Raw genomic sequence first — 20,369 nt, forward strand, 5'->3', positions numbered from 1 at the left:
AGTGGTTGAGGGTCTGCCTGCTAATGCAGGGGACACGGGTTCGAGCCCTGGTCTGGGAAGATCCCACATGCCGCGGAGCGGCTTGGCCCGTGAGCCACAACTACTGAGCCTGCACGTCTGGAGCCTGTGCTCCGCAACAAGAGAGGCCGCGGTGGTGAGAGGCCCGCACACCGCGATGAAGAGTGGCCCCTGCTTGCCGCAACTAGAGAAAGCCCTCGCACAGAAACGAAGACCCAACACAGCAAAAATAAATTAATTAATTAATAAACTCCTACCCCCAACATCTTCTAAAAAAAAAGATAACTAATAAGGACCTATTGTGTAGCACAGGGAACTCGACTCAATACTCTGTAATGGCCTATATGGGAAAAGAGTCTAAAAAAGAGTAGATATATGTACATGTATAACTGATTCACTTTGCTGTACACCTGAAACTAACAACATTGTAATCAACTGGAATTTTAAAATTCCAATTAAAAAAAAGTTACAGTTAAGCATGATGCGAATTCCAGTTGTGTGACCTTGAGCAATTTACCTAACCTCTCTAAGCCTCTTACCTTATCTGTAAGGAGGGTTAATAATAGATCTTATAGAATTGATATGAGGATTGAGTTAGTTACTCTTTGTAAAGCACTTAGACCTATGCCTGGCATACAATTAAATGCAATACAGGTGCTTGTTTAGATAAACAAAATGACCTGTTGTAATTATCCAGATCATTTTTGTTTTATTTCCTTTCTCTTCAGTGCTTGACCCACAGAGTGAATAGGGAAAGGGAGACAAGGTTAAATTCAAAGGAGTTCCTTCTGCCTTTGATACTGGAGCAATCTAAGTTTGAAAGATCAGAGGCTAAAAAAACGCAGCTCAGGGCCTTACTGGGTAGCAGATTCGGTGGTTTCATTGTAGTTATAGGTTCAATCTCACAATGACAGACACATATTTTAAAGCATTAATTTACAGGAGATGCTCCACTTTTCCAGTGACTGAAATGTTTGCACTCACCATCCAGGGTCCTTCCCTTCCTAGAACTGAGGTATCTGAGAAGATGAATCAATAATCATGATGTTTCTCAGACGTCCCTGGCAGTACAGAGTGGGTAAGGCTCTGCACTTCCAATGCAGGGGGCCTGGGTTTGATCCCTGGTTGGGGAACTAGATCCCGCATGCATGCTACAACTAAGGTCCGGTAGAGCCTAAATAAATACATTTTTTTTAAAAAAAGTAATAATCATGATGTCTCTTTTCATGAACGTAGATAGATGCATAACAAAGGGAATCAGTCTCAGGGGTGTGCTGGACTGTTCTATGGTAAATTTGGGCTGGGAGCTATGTTTTTTAGAATGCCCTTCCCTGTGTGCTTCTGGGTTTGAGTTAGGCAAAAGTGAAGCTGCATGAGCTTGGGAGGCAGAAGTGAAGCCACCATGGTCTGAAGATCAGTGTAGATTAGAGGCTGTGAAAGACAGATGCAGAGGTGCTGGTAGATTCCAGTTTGTCCTTGCTCTTCTTCATGCTGCATCCAGTGGTCCCTCCCAACCGCCAGCCCTGCTGACCAACAGCGGCCCCAGGCCCACTATCAGATGCTTCACGTGAACTCACAGAGGTGGTGGCCTCAAAGAAGCGGACTTCTGCACCAGTGCCCCCACCCAGTCTTACTCCTGCAGCTGGACATGCTTGGCTTCCAGACTCCCCTGCAAGCTCTGACTCATTCAGCCCAGCCAGGGCTGCTTAGCGACTGTTCTCTCATCCTTCAACAACCCTTTTTGGAACTTTATGTCCCTAGCTCCTTCCCCAATTGTGTAAGGACTCATCCTTATAATAAATTCCTTCTTCTATAATACTCACAGTGGCTCTGCTTCCCTGGTTGAACCCTGATACAAGGAATCTTTCACCTGGCCACAGAAAGGCCATAGGACCTATCCCTGCACAGAGACCCTCCACACTGGTGCCCCATGGTCTATGTGTCTGCCAGAATTAGAGCCTTTGTCTCTTGGACAGTAATTACTATTTCCATCTGTTCAGCCCTGTGCCAGGCAACAGCAGGGATAAGACAGCATTTAGCCTAATGGAATTCACCATCTAGTTGTGGAGATAAGATCCAAGAGACATCAAAAAAGTTGCCTGGGGGAAATTCCTGGCGGTCCAGTGGTTAGGACTTGGCACTTTCACTGCTGACCGACGCCTCAGGTTCGATTCCTGCTCGGGATCCAGCAAGTCTTGCAGTGCAGCCAAAAAATAATAATAATAAATAATAATAATAATAAAGAGAAGCTTTAAAAAAAAGAAAAGGAAAAAAAAAAAAGACTAGCCTGAGTAGTAAACCAGGGTCATGGCCCCCAACAGGTGCACTAGATAGTCCATTAGAGTATGGGAAATGATCAGAAATTTTGCTGATATTTATTTTATCTCATTCTTTTCATTTCTGTCTCAGAGTATGTTTTATAGTGTACAAAATATAAATACACATATTTATATGTGAGTATATACCAATGCTTTTTGTTTTTTTTAACTGATAGGAGCATGTGAGCAGAAAAGTTGGGACCACTGTCCTAGGCATGAGGCAGTATGTGGTTAGTACAATTAGGAGCTCAGAGCAAGGAGATTTCACTGTGCTCTGGAGAACAAAGGATTTCGGCTACCTCTCTTACTGCTGCCCGCTCAAAAGCCTCTCCTCCTCCACTGCCCACACTCACCCACACCTCTGGGCTTCTTCACTGGTTGCTCCCCCAGCCTCAAATGCCATTTTCCCAGATCTTCCCTGGCTGGCTCCGTTGTATCATTCAGCTCCTGCTCTATCCGATGCTGTATGTCCTTAGTTGTTTGTTTAGAAACTCCAAGAAGTCAGGGGCTTCCTCTGTACTGTTCCTAGCTGTATCTCCAGTATCTAGAATTGTGTCTAGTACATAATAGATGCTCAAGAAATACTGGTTGAAGGAACGAAGGAAAAGAAGGGAGGAGGAAAAGGGAGTTGAAGGGACCCCACACACAAAGGGAGAGTAGAAACTGTCCCCCTTAGCAACACAGCTCTTTTTCCTCCTACTAATAGGATTCTTTGGGGGAAAACTGTGCCCTCCAAAGGCAGGGACCACAGGCCTGCTGCTTTTGTTTCTGCTCTGAAATTGTGATATTTGCTGCTTCACAGTGAGCAGGTGGCTTACTCCCCCAAAGGGTGGCTCTCATTACAATCCAGGTTTCAGGCAGTACCTGAGTCAGCGCAGAGTAAAAGCCCAGAGGCCTCGTCGGCCCAGGCCAGCCGCTGATGCCAGCTCCCTGCCCCAAGGGGAAGCAGTTTTCTGTTGATTTGAGCTGGTCTTGCTTTTTCGTTTCCTTGTGCAGTTTCAGCAGCTTGGCTGCACAAGTTATTCTAAATGTCCAAACACCCAGGTCTTTTAATTCTGAAGTTGTGTCCCTGTCCCTCCTCACCATCGTGTTTGAGTCTTACTTTCCTGCCTCCTACTGACTTCCACTGAGTGGGGAGCAAAAAGAAATCATGCCTAGCTGACTAGATATCTGTACCCATCAGATTCCTAGGCTCTGTCTAAGTGGAGTCTGACATTGGTAGTCATAGGAGTATATACTCTTTTCTATTCATTTGGCAACCATATACCAATTTGTTTCATTGTTTCAGACTAATTTTCATTCGTTTATTCAACAAATATGTATTGCACGTACTATGTGCTGGGTACTGTTGTAAGCCCTAGAAATAATGTTGACCACACTGCAAAAATCTCCACCCTCATGGATATTTAAAACTTGTTATTGGGGCTTCCCTGGTGGCGCAGTGGTTGCGCGTCCGCCTGCCGCTGCAGGGGAACCGGGTTCGCGCCCCGGTCTGGGAGGATCCCACATGCCGCGGAGCGGCTGGGCCCGTGAGCCATGGCCGCTGGGCCTGCGCGTCCGGAGCCTGTGCTCCGCAACGGGAGAGGCCACAGCAGAGGGAGGCCCGCATACCACACACACACAAAAAAATAAATAAATAAATAAAATAAAACTTGTTATTGTTGCTATATTCTGATGAATTTATTTTCTGTTTCTCCAGATAGGTTATAAGTTTTTTTGAGGGAAGGGGCAAATTTTAGATATCTGGGTCTAGAGTGTTCAGTGAATACATATTTGCTGTTGTTGTTGACTGAAGGTCTTACTCAGGCTGATCTTAAGCAAAGGAAACCAATATCATCACCATAAAAAAATTAACACCTATGGGAAACACCAAATGCTTACCAGGTCTTAGCTCCTAGCTTCATCATACCTTTTGAGTAGGGACTGTTACAATCTTCATTTTGTGGCCAAGAAAACTGAGGGCTCTGGTTAAACTGAGCTACACAGCCAGCGACTAGATTTGAAACCCAGTTCTCTTTCTTCCTAGAGCCCATGCGCCATGCTGCACTGAGTCTTATCTAGAAGAGCTTTCATGTCAGAGAAAGAGACTTATTCATCACTGGGCCCCCAGTGCCTAGAATGATGCCTGGCACATAGTAGATCCTCACTAAAGTGCTGTGACATGTTCACAGCACTGTGTCAGTCCCATCAAGTCTCAGCCCTGCTAAACAGTAGGCAGTGGGGCGGGTAATTGGCAGGCACGATTAGACTATTTCTGTGAACCAAGTCTGAGGTTTCCTTGGAGCACCATCTCCCACTACTGGTATAGAATTAGTACCTAGTGCTGGGCTTGGTGTCTGATGTGCCTGGGGGTGGATCAGAAGCTTCTAAGGACTCATTGACCTCAGCCTTCCTCTTTGGACCCTTCTGCAACACCCTCACCCTCCGCTTCCCGTCTCCCACTGTGTCACTGTATGCCCTCCTCCTTAGGTTCCTGGAGCCTGTACGACCCTCAGTCTGGTTAGTGGGGTCCCTCATTTACCATGAGCTCTCTTCTCCCAAGCACTGGTCACTTGCTCTTCTCTCAGAAGAGGACAAGGGGCCTGCTTCATCCTACACATTCTTCTGGAGCCCCAGGACCCACCACTTGATCATTTCCACATTTCGCCAAACATAAAGCCTCCTGCTTCTGCATCTCTTCACACAATCTCAGATCCTCAGAAGTCAGTACCAAAGGAGAGGGAGCCTAAGTTTGCAATGCCCCTCTGACACTGGGCTCCTGACCATCCTCCTCATAGGCCAGTTTCACCGCTGAGTCGGCTCTTCCAACTCCAGCCTTCCACTGCTTGCATGTTCACCTCCCCGCCACTGCGTGCTCTTGAGGCTTCAGTGGACCAGACAACTGAGCACCTGACGCTCTGCCAGTCATAAAACCACTGCTGACTGCAGGGCTCAGAGTACAAGTAATGCCCACAACCCCTTCCTTTCAGCTCACTTGTCCAGTGCCCCAGCTAATGCCCTGTTGCCATATAATCTGTCACTCTAGGTCATCTAGGCAACTTGATCCACCCTAGCAAGTTTGCTTTGCTACTAACTGATGAACAGTGAATTGGGACCCAGGTTACACTGGTTCAGGCCTCCATGCTCCCTGGTGTTATGCAGGATGCAGGTAAGTCATCTCGGATGGAAGCCAAAAGTTTACTTAACTACTTGATGACTTTAGGCCAAGAAACACCCTGGAACACAAGTTTTCTGCAGAAGTCCACTATAAGAACCTTTTACCAATTCGATCTCCCAAGTGTCTCCATACTCAAATAGGTCAGAGAAATTCCAGAGTGCTGTTTCCAACCTTCAGTGCCCCCTTTCTCCCATGCCTCACTTCACCCAGAAGATCAGCTTTATTTGTTCCCCCAAAGTAGGTTTCCCAAAGTGTGTCCTGAAACTCTTACCCTTCAATAAACAAAAGGAAATTCTGGCTTAAACAAAGGTATACAGGCTTTACTATGATCATGGTCCTTCTCAGAATGGGAAATGCCGTTTCCTAAATTATGTGGCCATGGAAACTCTTCATCTCATTGGATATCCAGAGAGCAGAACCCACAGAAACATTTTTGGAAGATGCAATCTGATCCCACACTCTTACATTAAGGAAAAGGCCATTTTAAAAATATCTGTGGGCTTCCCTGGTGGCGCAGTGGTTGAGAGTCCACCTGCCGATGCAGGGGACGCAGGTTCGTGCCCCGGTCTGGGAAGATCCCACATGCTGCGGAGCGGCTGGGCCCATAAGCCATGGCCACTGAGCCTGCGCGTCCGGAGCCTGTGCTCCGCAACGGGAGAGGCCACGACAGTGAGAGGCCCGCGTACCACACACACACAAAAAAAACTGTGTATTTTTTTTTTAATCTGTACATCTTTACACTCAAAAGTTTAACTTGCTATTTTGAAATGAAGGAACCAACCTCTTCTCTTCTACATTCTAGTCATTCTTTTGAGTCCTGAAGATTTCTCTTATAAAGTGACTTGTGAGCATGCAAACGCTCCAGGTAGTGCTGAGGGTGAGGTGGGTGTGCTGGGAGAAGACTGTTGGGGCTGAGAAAACTTTCAGGGCAAAAAACTGGCTGGTGAGCAGGATGGTCAGAGATCATTGCTCAGCTGGCAGCCAGCCCAGAATTTGACTGTACATAAAGGGACCCAGGAAAGGAAGTGCCAACAGAGAGAAGGGCATTGGTGGCAGGGTAAGATTCAAACTCCAGCCTAACCCACAGTTTATTGCCCCAGGCCTGGTGGTAACACATGCCTGTGAATAACCTACCACTGTTATTTGAATGTTTCTAACTATTGTCCAGTTAATCCACTAAAAAGAGATAGAAACAGACAGAATCAGACATTGTATGCCTCCTGATGGAAAAATACAGCACCTGGTGTATCTACTAAAAAGTTGAACCTGAATCTTATTAGGCCTCCACCTCGAACAATCAATTTGCATGACCTTCAGGGGACAGAGAAACACGTTAAGAGATACCACGTGGTGGTGGTGGGGCACAATCAGCAAAATCCAGAACTGAGAATCTCAGTAGGACAACTGACACATTGATAACAAGTATCCTACATGAAGAAAAAGTGAAGAGGGAACCTAGGAAATTAGAACAAGAGACTAGAACCATATCAACCAAGTACAATGTGTGGATCTTGTTTGAATCCTGACTCAAACCAACTCTAAAAATATTTATGAGACAATGAGGGAAATTTGGACACTGATTGCACATTTGATAAGGAATAACTGTTAATTATTTTCAGTGTAATAAAAATATCATGGTTACTTTAAGTCTCTCTCTCTCTCTCTCTCTCTCTATATATATATATATATAATATTTATTTATTTGGCTGCGCCAGGTCTTAGTTGCAGCATGCAGGATGTTAGTTCCCAGACCAGGGATCGAACCCGGGCCCCCTGCATTGGGAGCATGGAGTCTTAACTGCTGGACCACCAGGGAATACATAAGTCCTTATATTTTAGAGATACATACTGAAATAGTCACAAACGAAATTATATATGTGGGATTTGCTTCAAAATAATCTAGGGCAAAGGGAAATGGGTGGACGTATATGTAAAACAAAATTGCCTATGAATTAATAGTTGTTGAAGCTGAGTGATGGAGATATTATGGTTCATTATAACTGGCCTGGAAATGGGGACATAATTCAGGAATTCCCTGGAGGTCCAGTGGTTAGGACTCAGCGCTTCCACTGCATGGGGCACAGGTTTGATCCCTGGTCTGGGAACTAAAATCCCACATGCCACCCTGGGGGCCAAAAAAAAAAAAAAAAAAAAAAAGAAATGGGGACATAACTCATAACAGTAGCAGTGTGTGTCTTCAGGTTTCAGGTGCTGGTGGACAGCATCAGCGCCTTGGGGTCAAGGAGGTGACCTAGTTCAATCAAACCACCAAGTCTGCTTCTGAAGCTGATCCAACTCTTTTCTGGTTTTATCCAAGACCTGACTAGAGATACACCTAACTGCTTCCCCCTGGTCTAATCCCAGTCCCTTTACTGTGTGGGGAGGAGAGGAAGAGTGGGAGACTTAGAGAGACAAATGGAAGACACTAGAGTCCTCAAGCAGGAAGCTCCGTAAGAGAAAGCTCTAACTGCTAACTTATGACGTGGAAACATGAAAATTCCCGGGAAGCTGGCAGAAGTTTTGGTGAATTATGTGACGTCTAATAAGCTAAAGCAAGACCACTGATGCTCCAAGTGGCTCCTGCAGAAGTGAGGATGGGTTGTGCCGAGGGCAGCTATCTGGGTGGAGGCTGGTCATGTCCATAGGGGGAGGATGCACTCCATGGCCAGGAAAGAGCAGGAATTGAACTGGCCCTAACAGGGATTCGTGTCTTTAGCCCTGTTACAAAGTTACCCACCCCTTGGTGACATCGTATGAAAATCTCCCTATTTGAGGGAGCTAGGAGGGAGACTGTTCTCTTGCTCAGGGATTTTGCCCAGCTTCAAAGATGTCACTGATAAATGGACCCCACCTCACATTTGGATCCTCAGAGGAAGCCCTTTGCAGAAGATGAGACCAGAGCCTTCCTAGTCCGAATCAGTGCCTGAATGTGGATTAGAAGCATGGATCCTATGGAAGAAGCCATTTCCAGTAATAACTGTAAGAAACCCATGGCTTGCTTCACTGGATGATTGGGACAGCCGAGGCTGTTTCAATTAATCACTGAAGGTAATGTTATAATTCATTTTTTAAAAATGTACTTAGCTGTACAAGTTTGTGCAACTTAGATGAGCCTGGGGCCTTTTTTTCAGAGATTTTAGCACTTGCAAAATTAACGGTACAGTGTCACCTATATACTTGAGGAAGCGCACTTGGTCATTTTGTGTAGGCACAAATTTAAATCCCAGGTTACCAGACATAGATGTAAATCGCTTAGCCAAAGAACAGATCCAGCTGGCTAACCATCTGGCACATGCATCTCCGTGCAGGCTTATAGCTCTTGTGGCTGAAGATGCCTTTTGTGGGGGAAATTTTATGTTATGATGATATTCTCAAGGTTGGAGAACCCAAAGATTTTGGATTAAACCACTTGCAAACATCACAAACTTACTGTACAAAACTTATCCCTCTCTGCTTTTTTTTTTTTTTTTTTTTTTTTTTTAGTTTTAGGTAGCATCACTTAAGGCTCTTGCAGAAGAAAAAAAGAAAATGGAACCAGTCTTTAAGCAAAAAGGAGATACGGAACGATATGAGGAGTAGCTCACTAAATCAAAGGAAACTTAAACAACCCATTCTCTGGCAGGACGTGAATGAAGGTGACCTGGAAACTTAGCAGCCATTGCTCTTGGCCCCGGAGCATTATCATGAGATGACTCTGCTCCAACTTGCTTGTCTATTCCAGTTAAGTTTTCAAATACCCGGGAGAGAGAAATGGACTGGCCAGCTTGTCAGGCATCTCTAGCTATGGCTAGGAAACAGTAACATGGTCACTGGGGGGCTGGTTATGAGCTAGAAGCCACTGCAGTTTGTGTCTGTTAGAGAAAGGGGGACCCTTTCATCCTGCCCCAATGATAGGGATCCAGCAGAAACTGTAGATAAAGAAAAAAATTAATCAAGCATCTCATGGAAACTGAGATTCTGGCTATAACACAGTTCTCAGCCAACCACTGCTCTCTCTTCATCTGGGAGAAATGGCCCTTCCTCTCGTGTTCTCCTCACCCAGCTCCACTCAAAAGCAGGGCTCCGGGGCTTCCCTGGTGGCGCAGTGGTTGACAGTCCGCCTGCCGATGCAGGGGACGTGGGTTTGTGCCCCGGTCCGGGAAGATCCCACATGCCGCGGAGCGGCTGGGCCTGTGAGCCATGGCCGCTGAGCCTGCCCATCTGGAGCCTGTGCTCCGCAACGGGAGAGGCCACAACAGTGAGAGGCCCGCGTACCGCAAAAAAAAAAAAAAAAGCAGGGCTCCTCACCCCTGTTCCCGTGTTGTCTATTGCAATAAAATGGCCTCTGACGGAGGAGAGGAGAGCTTGGAGTACATGTGGCCAGGCAGGCCCATGCACCATCAGAGTGTCTGGCCCTGAAGAATGCAACCCCATCCTCAGCTACACAAAAGTTTTTCTCCCACGTGAGTAAGCACTTGATCTGGATCTCTCCACATCTCTCCTGGGAATCTCATCCAACTGTCTCCTGGGAATGATCCACCTGAGAAACACAACAGAAGTCCTTGCCATGGCTGTTGCTGGGTTCCCTGGAGTTCTGGTTCTAATAGGACTGGGGACTGGCATGAAGTGCTTCTAAAGCAACAACCCATTCATTGCAGGGTGAATCAAAATATGGTGTTATGCCTGGATCTTTATCGCTTTGTTGAAAAATAAGAAAGACTCATGAATGAGAACAAGGGAGAAATGAGCAAGTTAAAGAATTCACATACAACTTTAAGACTGTGGAGTATGACGGTAAAATGTTAAAATTTAAGATTTTAAAACCAGGGCTTCCTTGGTGGCACAGTGGTTAAGAATCTGCCTACCAATGCAGGGGACACGGGTTCGAGCCCTGGTCCGGAAGATCCCACATGCTGCGGAGCAGCTAAGCCCGTGTGCCACAATTACTGAGCCTGTGCTCTAGAGCCCAAGAGCCACAACTACTGAGCCCGTGTGCTGCAACTACTGAAGCCTGTGTGCCTAGAGCCTGTGCTCCACAAGAGAAGCCACCGCAACAAGAAGCCTGCGTGCCACAGCTAGAGAAAGACTGTACACAGCAACAAAGACCCAACGCAGCCAAAAATTAAAATAAATAAAATAAATATTAAAAAAAAAAAAGATTTTAAAACCAGCACTGCTCACTCAAGTCTTCTGTTCCTGCCTATTTTAACATGCTTATCTTGTTCATATTTGGCCAGAATTATCATTATCCTTATTGTCATTTTTAATACCCAAGATGTATTAAAAGTACATCCATGTAACAGGTACTATACTAAACACTTTCACCATATTATCTTATTCCATCCTCTCAGCAGCCCAGTGAGGTGGGTACAATTATTATCCCCATTTTACAGATGAGGAATGTGAGGCCCAGAGAGGTTAAGAAACTTGCCCCAAGGTCCTTCTGCTGGTGAGTGGTGGAAACTGAATTTGTCTGACTGCAGAACATAACCTCTTAACCACCATAAAATCGGAGTCGGAACATTGATAATGATTCAATATTGCCATAGGCAGAGGAACCCACATGTCTCCCTCAGGCTGTGGTAAAGCTTTGGGGGCTTACATGTACTGCATTTGTGGTCAGACCTTTAGGGAACTGTTGGCCGAAACCACCGGCCTTGGCCAGGCCCACTTGCCTGAGTTGTCTCACATCAGGAGGTCCTGATAAGAAACACGGTGCTGCCTCGAAAGCTAACCGGGAGAATTCAGGAGGAGCCAAAAGAGGAAGGAGATGACCAAGCTCCCAGAGTCCTTTGCTCTGGAACCCATCTTGGCTGAGAGATGCTCGTGCCACCAGGAAGGACCCTGAGTCAAGACTATGGGCCAAGCAAGATGATTGGCCAGAGACAACCCGGAAAATAACCCCATTACCATAAACCCTGAGACTACAACCATGTAGCAGAGCAGTTCTCCTGGGTTCCCTTACCCTGCTGCTCTCTGCCCAGGCGCCCCTTTCCAATAAAGTCTCTTGCGTTGTCAGCACACGTGTCTCCTTGGACAATTCATTTCCGAGTGTTAGACAATAGCCCACTCTCGGGCCCTGGAAGGGGTCCCCCTTCTTGTCACAAGACCTCCAGGTCTTGGATAAATAGTGGCCTGACAGCCAGGCTCCAACACTAGCCTCTAGTAGACAGACTCTTTAATTTAGCTTATCGATGGGCAGTGAAGACATCAGACTCCATTGGAGCAACCCTGGGAGGATGCTCTGAGCACTGCCCTGCCCATTAGGAGCTGTAAGTTTGTGCAAACAACCAGAAAATTAAACCCACCCAGGGAGGGGACATTGATTTCCAATTGGCATAGTTCACCAGATGCTGTTTGGTCTAAGAATTGCTTGACCTCTACTAGTGACGCCACCTGCCCTTGGCTTTGGAGGGAGTGTTCCCAGCAGGGAAGGCCACTGCACTCCTGCTTGCTGCTGGAACTTGGGCTGTAGGCGTGGCGGGCTCCCCATATGTTGCAGGGGAGAGGCCAGCCACGCCCCAGGATGGATTCACCCTCTTATCCAACTCTGGGGCTAAAGCTACCCCCAAGAGATTACAGGCGCTCCCACCCCCAACTAATTAAATAGGTGGCCTCCTGATGCTAAAAGGGAATGAGGGCGGAAAAACAGCCGGACCCAGAAACCACCGATGCGTGCCTAAACAGTCTCTAATGGGTCAGGGTGGTTCTATGCTTGAGACCTGGTGTTCTGTATAGTTTGTAGTTTTCAAATCTTATAGTTCAAAATGTGTGTCATAGAAGCTTTACACATTATTTAAAATAATATTACCTATTAATGAGTATATCTTACAATTATTATTATTACACACCAATCCTCGTGTTAAAACATTGGAATAAAAGTAACTATTCAAAGACAATATTTTTTCTCATGGGACAACCTGCAGATGATTCTACTACGTTATACAACACACACACAAACACGTAAAGAGGAGGCTTCTGGATTCAAAGCTAAGTGTCTGACTAAATTACCTAAATCTAAATGTTCATGCAATTATAAGTTTAGATGAAAACTAAAATCATGGTTTGGATTAAGGAAAGAAACCTTTAGAGTTTTTCAGGAGTTCAGCCCTCAAGTGAGTTATTATTAGTTGTTCTGCTTTCCATTGTTTTTGCTACAAATCGTTTAGAAGAGGATCTGAGATGCAAAGAGGAAGACAGTTGCAATAATAGGAAATTGGACTAAATTAAAATGATACTAAGTCACAGCACAACTTGGCCTCTTTGCCACCAACTTTTGACATTCTAATTAGGGTAAATGGTTATGCAAATCTAGTCAGTCACTCATTTCTCCCCCAGCCAGAGCACGTGTGATTGTTTAAGTGAGGACTGTTGATGGCATAATTAAAGCTCTCCTAAAAATTAACTGGGAATTGGAGGACAGCCTCCAAAGATGCCCTAATTTGTGGGCAGCCCAGCACAGCTGTCCTTTTGTCCAGCCTGCCACCAGGACGCCTCGAGTTTCCCCATCAATATAATAGAATGTGACACTTGAGGTGTTCTCAAGCCTCAGTCCACAGGATGGAGTGGAAGACACAGACCGGCAGGAGTCTGCTGTACCCAGGGTTGCCTCCTGGGCATGTTCAGCTGAGAAAATGGGGTTTCAGGTGACCCCAAACACGGAGCACAGAACACCTGGGTTTGGGGGGCATCTATGAAACAGAATTAATTGGTTGTGAGTTGATAAACGTTGAAGCTGCATGATGGGTGCAAGGGTGGGGGAGCAGCAGGGAAGAAAGCCAGGAGTAGTAACTATAGTATCAATATCTGCTTTGTTTTTGTGCATGCTTGAAATTGTCCACAATAAAAAAAATTTTTTTAATGTGTACAATACTGTTAATTAAACAAGGAGGCCTTTCAAAATAAACAAAAAAATAAATAAACAAGGAGGTCGTTAGACTCAGGTGGTTCTCATACTTAGCTACATAAGCAAACCAAAACCTAAGCCCATAAATGCCTCAAGGGTAAAAAGTCAAAACCTAAGGACAACCAATCACAGACAGCCAACTAGGCTTTCCCAAACGATGTTTGAGCTTAGCCAATCAAATAATTTCCTTGCTCTGCTTCAAAGTCTTCTCGATAATAAAGTCTTGTCCCAGGCCCTGTCAATGAAGTGCTCCTAACCACTTCTGGTTTGGCACTGCCTGATTGGAATAGATGTTTGCTCAGATAAACTCTTAAATTTTAAAAATATGCCCCAGTTTATCTTTTTTTAAAAAAAATAAATTTATGTATTTATTTTTGGCTGTGTTGGGTCTTCGTTGCTGCACACAGGCTTTCTCTAGTTGTGGCGAGTGGGGGCTACTCTTCATTGCGGTGCGAGGGCTCCTCATTGTCATGGCTTCTCTTGTTGCAGAGCATGGGCTCTAGGTACTCAGGCTTCAGTAGTTGGGGCACACGGGCTCAGTAGTTGTGGCTCGTGGGCTCTAGAGCACAGGCTCAGCAGTTGTGGCACACGGGCTTTGTTGCTCCGTGGCATGTGGGATCTTCCCAGACCAGGGCTCGAACCCGTGTCCCCTGCATTGGCCGGCGGATTCTTAACCACTGCGCCACCAGGGGAGCCCCCAGTTTATCTTTTAACACTACCAAGAAATAACATTGACCATGAGGAGGAAGTTATTAGTAGCAAAAGTCAACTTATGGTTATCCTCTTAAAGGAGGAGAGTCATAGAGCACCTACTGGTTAACATGAGTATGCTGTTCTATTACTTCTTATAACAACACACCCCCACATCCCACCTAACTGACTCTTCCCAGTTAGGCCCAAGCTTGGAATGAAGAGCAAAGACTGAGGAGAGACCAGGAGAGAAATGGGTCCAGGTAAGAGACAGAAGAGGGGAAATCAGCTGAGAGGGTGAGAAGGGTGAGATCCCCAGGTATCCATCCAGAGGATAACTGAGAGTTGATTATGAATTAATTCTATGTCGTTGTTGGGCTGCACCCTGCAGGCTTGCAAGCCCTGTACTTGCCCAGCTTCAAGAAAGCCTGGAGTCAGCAGCAGAGACATCTACGGTTTGATGGATGGCGGAGCTTACATGTCTGAAGCAAGGTCCTGGAGCAAGACCCCATTGTGTGCGGTGGCTGGCGGGCAAGATGGCAGCCGTCTTAGCTCCTGTGGGGTGGGGCGGGGGGGAAGAGAGATCAGGTTGGCTCATTGGTTACCGGGGAAACTAGCAGAAGGGCACGCCCCTCACCGCCCTTTTGAGAAGCTATCAGGTAAAGATGTTCAGATCTAAAGATTAGAACAATTACTAGCTGGGGTCTGGGGCAAGTACATACATAGGAAGGTCAGTCATGGGAGTAGGTATAGGTGAAGCAGGCACTGGTCGAGGGGATGAACAGAGAGCAAGAGAACAGACACCTTGAGTGGCCTGGGTGGCCTAACCATACAGTCATAAAAAAACAGTACAATCCGGACTTCCCTGGTGGCGCAGTGGTTGAGAGTCTGCCTGCCGATGCAGGGGACACGGGTTCGTGCCCCGGTCCGGGAGGATCCCACATGCCGCGGAGCGACTGGGCCCGTGAGCCATGGCCGCTGAGCCTGTGCGTCCGGAGCCTGTGCTCCGCAACGGGAGAGGCCACAGCAGTGAGAGGCCCGCGTACCGCAAAAAAAAAAAAAAAAAAAAAAAAAAAAAAAAAGCAGTACAATCCCATTTGACTTAAAAATAACTTAAGTAAACACTGCTAAATTTAAAAACTAAAAAGTACCTGATAGTCAAGGGGCAGATCCTCTCATGTTTGACAAGCTCCCCTGGCAGCCATGAGTTAAGATGCAATGGGAAAAGAAGTTCGTAGTTTCAGTCCTATGGGTGGAGGTTTTTTAAAGACGGGGCCCCTTGGCTACAGGAATCACAATGCAAGATAGCTGCAGGCCTTGGAAATCACCTATCTTCCCCAGTGCAGAATGATGCTTTTCCTTTCTTTTAGAATTATCCATGTCTAGGGTGACAGTAATTAATGAGCTAGTAAAAAGCCTCCCCAGTCAGGCTGTGCCCAGGATTTCCAAGCTTTGTTAGGAAAACTTGAGAGAACCAGTGTGGACTAATTAATTGGTCTTCAGGTAGTAACTAAATCAAAGGTGTCTTGGGTACCCTGGGAAACCAAAGTCTCCTCTTTCTTGTGAATCAATCAGCTTAAGATTGATGAAGGGCTGCTAAGGTCAGGCTTAGAAACACAAAACCATCTGCCAATTCTCTAGGGCTGGTACCTGCAGTAGAGCAATTTTAGAAGAACAGGTGTTCACTTTTAACTTACCTCTTCTTTTCTTTTTTGCTGAAATCATGACTTTAGCTAGGAAGAGCCTCCAGTTGGTTGATGAAATTCACACACAGTCTATTGTAACTTAAAATAACCTGGCCCAAAGGTATTGTGATAACCTCAATGGTTCTTGCACAAAGTCATAAACCACTCATCCCAGGACTTCCCTGGTGGTCCAGTGGTTAAGACTCCATGCTCCCAATGCAGGGGGCTTGGGCTTGTGATCCCTGGTCAGGGAACTAGATCCCACATGCCGCAACTAAGAGCCTGCATACTGCAACTAAAAAGATCCCGCATGCCAAAGGGAAGATCCCGCGTGTGGCCACTAAGACCCAGTGCAGCCACATATATAAATATTAAAAAAAAAAAACAAAAAACCACTCATCCCCGACAATGGCCACTCTGGCCTCTCTGGAAGAATTTGACAGCATCAGAAAACAGTAACTACAAGGCATTGCCCCAGAACAGCTGCCATTGCCCCAGAATGGCTGCCATAGACTGAAAGTTTGTGTGTCCCCAAAATTCATATGTTGAAACTGAATCCCCAGTGTGATGGTACATGGAGGTGGGGTCTTTGGGAAGTGCTTAGGTCATGAGGGTGGAGCCCTCATGAATCAGATTAGTCCCCTTATAAAAAAAAGACACCCCAGAGAGATCCCCTGCCCCTTCCACCATGTGAGGACACAACAAGAAGATTGCCATTTATGAACCAGGAAGCAGGCTCTCACCAGACATCAAATCTGCCACTGCCTTGATCTTGGACTGCTACCTTCCAGAACCATGAGAAATAAATGTTTATTGTTTATAAGCCACCTAGTCTATGGTATTTTTGTTATAGCAGCCCAAACAGATGAAGGTAAAGACTAAGCCAAGGAACACTGTTTCACTCTGAGTGTGGAACAGATCCAGTCTGGTCCATCTCCTTTGCCGAGTAGGCTTGAGAGTTCACGAAGTCCATAAATCCTGACACTTAAATGTTTCCGGTTCCTTGAAAGTATCTGCAGTAGGCTAAGAACATCATAAGTTTTTGATGATGATCTATAAACACATCCATATGTTTGTTGATGATGGCTCAATGACTATAGTTGTTGTTCCTCTATCAAGAAAAAAAAAAGATTCAGGATTAACACCAAGTTTTCTTCTTTTAAACGGAGGTATTTCTTGTTCTTGCTAACCATTTATGTCTCCAATTTCCCGAGAATATGGGAAATTCCCCCAAACACTCTTGTGGTAGATCGTATTTTTCCAAAGATTGCTGCAGTCAAATATACCCTATCTCATAGGCTCTTATTACAATGTGACATTAACAATCCTCCATTAAGAGGTGGGATTTGTGCCCCTGCCCCATGAGCCTGAACAGACCTTCATAAATGCCTCAACCAATAGAATGTGGCAGAAGTAAAATCATGTGACTTCCTGGTATAGTCATAAAAGGTGAGACAGCTTCCACTTGGTTTCTTGGAGCCTTGGGAGCCAAGCCTACATAGAGGAAGTCCAGCTCTCCTAAACCCGCCATGCTGGAAACTTCACGTGGAGAGATTATGTAGAGATAAAGGTGTTCAAGGAGGCCTAACTGGGGACTTCCCTGGTGGCGCAGTGGCTAAGATTCCGCTCTCCTCATGCAGGGGGCCTGATCAGGGAACTAGATCCCACATGCCTGCTGCAACTAAGAATTTGCATGCCACAACTAAGGAGCATATGTGCCACAACTAAGGAGCCAGCGAGCCACAACTAAGGAGCCCACCAGCCACAACTAAGACCTGGCACAACCAAATAAATAAATAAAATAAAATAAATTTTTTTAAAAAAAGGAGGCCTTACTGTTCCAGCTCTCAGCTGTTTCAACTCTCAGCTGTTTCAGTGTCCCCAGCTCAGGCTCCAAACGTGTGTAAACAGCCTTTGATGATCCCAGCCCTGCCTTTGAACCACCCCGGCTGACACCAGGTGGAGTAGAAACAAGCCTTCCCAATATGTCCTGTGCAAATTCCTGGGGACCCACAGAATCTCCGAGCATACCTCTAAATTTGGGGGTAACATTACACAGGACAGTAACCAAAGCAACCCTCTAGGGATATTCCTTGAAGTACAGCAAGGGCACTAGATTTGTAATCACATAGCCTGGTTTTGAATCCAGATCTAATCATCTCACTAGCAGAGTAAACTTAAGCAAGTCAATTTCCTTTCTGAGCATTACTTTCCTCATCTATAAAACAAGGATAATAATGACTGACTTAATATACATCAAAACATTGGGGAGAATATTTCCACACCTATGACAGATAAAAGTTCATAATAAAGAAACTGGTAACAAAATGCAATCGAAAATAAGCAAAATACATGAATAGAGAGTTCAGAGAAGATAAAATATAAGTAGCAAGTTACTGTAACAAAAGATGTTTAACTTTCCTAATCAGGTAAATGCAAAGTAAGTCATACTAAGCTATCACTTATCAGATTAGCAAAATTCTGCTGGTGGGTTGTGGTGAAAAGGATACAATGCTCTGGCAACATGAACAGCTACAGTCTCTTTGGGAAGGGTATCTGAAAATAGCTACTAAAATAAAAACACACACATTCCTCTTTTTTTTTGCATGTGAGATCTTATTTCCCCCACCAGGGATCGAACCCATGCCACCTGCATTGGAAGTGTGGAGTCTCAACCACTGGACTACCAGGGATGTCCCCCAAAATACACACATTATTCAAACCAGCAATCTCTCTCTCTCAAGTCTATCCTAAAGAAATAAAAGTACCAGGACATAGAAAATAAAATAAAGTTGCTCTCTGCAGTACAGCTTCTAATGGTAAAGAATCTGGAAATAAAATCAAAGGTCTTCAATAGGAGACTGAAGGGGGAATTCCGTGGAGGTCCAGTGGTTAAGACTCTGTGATTCCACCGCAGGGGGCACGGGTTTGATCCCTGGTCGGGGAAATAAGATATTGCATGCCGTGAGGTGTAGCCAAAAATAAAAATAAAAAAAATAGGAGATTGATTGAGTAAATGGTGGAACAGCTAATAATGTTAGAACAAGCTAGAATGAGCTATAGTATGGATCTCTATAGTGTAGGACTCTAGCCACCTCTACAGTACTGCTTCCCTTTTTCAGGATCCACATTCCCAGGAGATGGTTTCTGATTTGGCGGAGCCCGAGTAGCATGCCTGCCCCCTGAGGTGCAGAGAGAGGTAGCACCTGGCCACCTTGGCTTCCTTGGAGGAAGTTGGCCAGTACCTCCTTGACTATTCACAATGATGCTGCATAACTCCAAACAAATAATCATAACAAGAAGTCAGGAAATGGCTTTAATCTATCTTGAGCTAAAAATTGAAAACAATTTTCCCATTCTTTAGCTATCCTTGAGTTTACCTGATGCCCCTTCAGCTGAACAGTCTCATTTCTTTCTCTGTTCCAATAGTACAAGGCTGTGACTCCTCTTATTGTGATTCAATACACAGGGTGTTCATGGTCTCCAAGAGTTCAGTCTCGCACTCACCTGATGCTCTCTGACACGAAGGACTGGTTTGTGGTTTTGACTGTCTCTGCTGTTAAGTCCCATCCCATCAATCAATGGTCTCTGTTCAGCAAAAGCCATTTTGCATGTGTATAAAAGAGAAAATAGGCTTGAACGATCTTCCCCTTTACTAGAACCTCACTAGAGTGCTATAGACTTTTTGATATAGGGATCAATCCCTGCTGGGAAAGATTACAATATTAACTTGCAGTGAATGATTAACATTGCCAAGCCAACTCCCTAATATTGCATAAAATAAAATGTTTTGGCTCCCCTAAAAATCAGGGTTTCTTATTCTTGCAGGTCTCAGCAGCCCAACTTGTTTTGCATATGGTTGCATGTTTAATTAGTGATCCTTCTGTAAGTGTCTGCAATTAGCATCATGATGATTAATAAAATAACTCCTTTAAAGCTCCATTTAGCTAGCAGAACTGCACAATCAGGTGTAATTAATTCATCATTAATAAATCATGGCTGATTAACTAATCTGTATATTACCAACATTTTACTGAACAGCTCCCACCTGAGCACAGCTAATTTTTCTATGCTGAACAGAACTGGAAAAACTAAGAGGAAAAAAAAAAAAAACCCAGCTCCTCCAAAACTACACTAAGCAGCAAGTATATTGGTATGGTCAAGGAGATTCTGAGATAATGCACATTTAAAGTTATTGAGCTACATAGGCAATTGTCACTTGGGAGAGAAGAAAATAGTAGCTGAATACTAGTGGTTCTCAAACATAAGTGTACACCAGGATCACCTGGAGGGCTTGTTAAAAACCAGATTTCTGGTCTCCATCTCCAGAGCTTCTGATTCAGTGGGTCTGGGATGGAGCCTGAGAATCTGCTTTTCTAACAAGCTCCCAGGTGGTGCAGATGCTGCTTGCCTAGGGACCACACCTGGAGAACCATAGTTCTCCCTTTCTCATACCCTGAGGATGACTCACAATCGCCATGATTCCTATGTCCTTTCTATAGGTTTTAATAGTTTAAAAAACAACAATAAAAATAGCTTACAGTATTTTTTATTTTTTATTTTTTTTTTGCGGTACACGGGCCTCTCACTGTTGTGGCCTCTCCCGTTGCGGAGCA

Source organism: Physeter macrocephalus, chromosome 20, assembly GCF_002837175.3.
Source record: "Physeter macrocephalus isolate SW-GA chromosome 20, ASM283717v5, whole genome shotgun sequence".
In the NCBI taxonomy this organism is placed as follows: Eukaryota; Metazoa; Chordata; class Mammalia; order Artiodactyla; family Physeteridae; genus Physeter; species Physeter macrocephalus.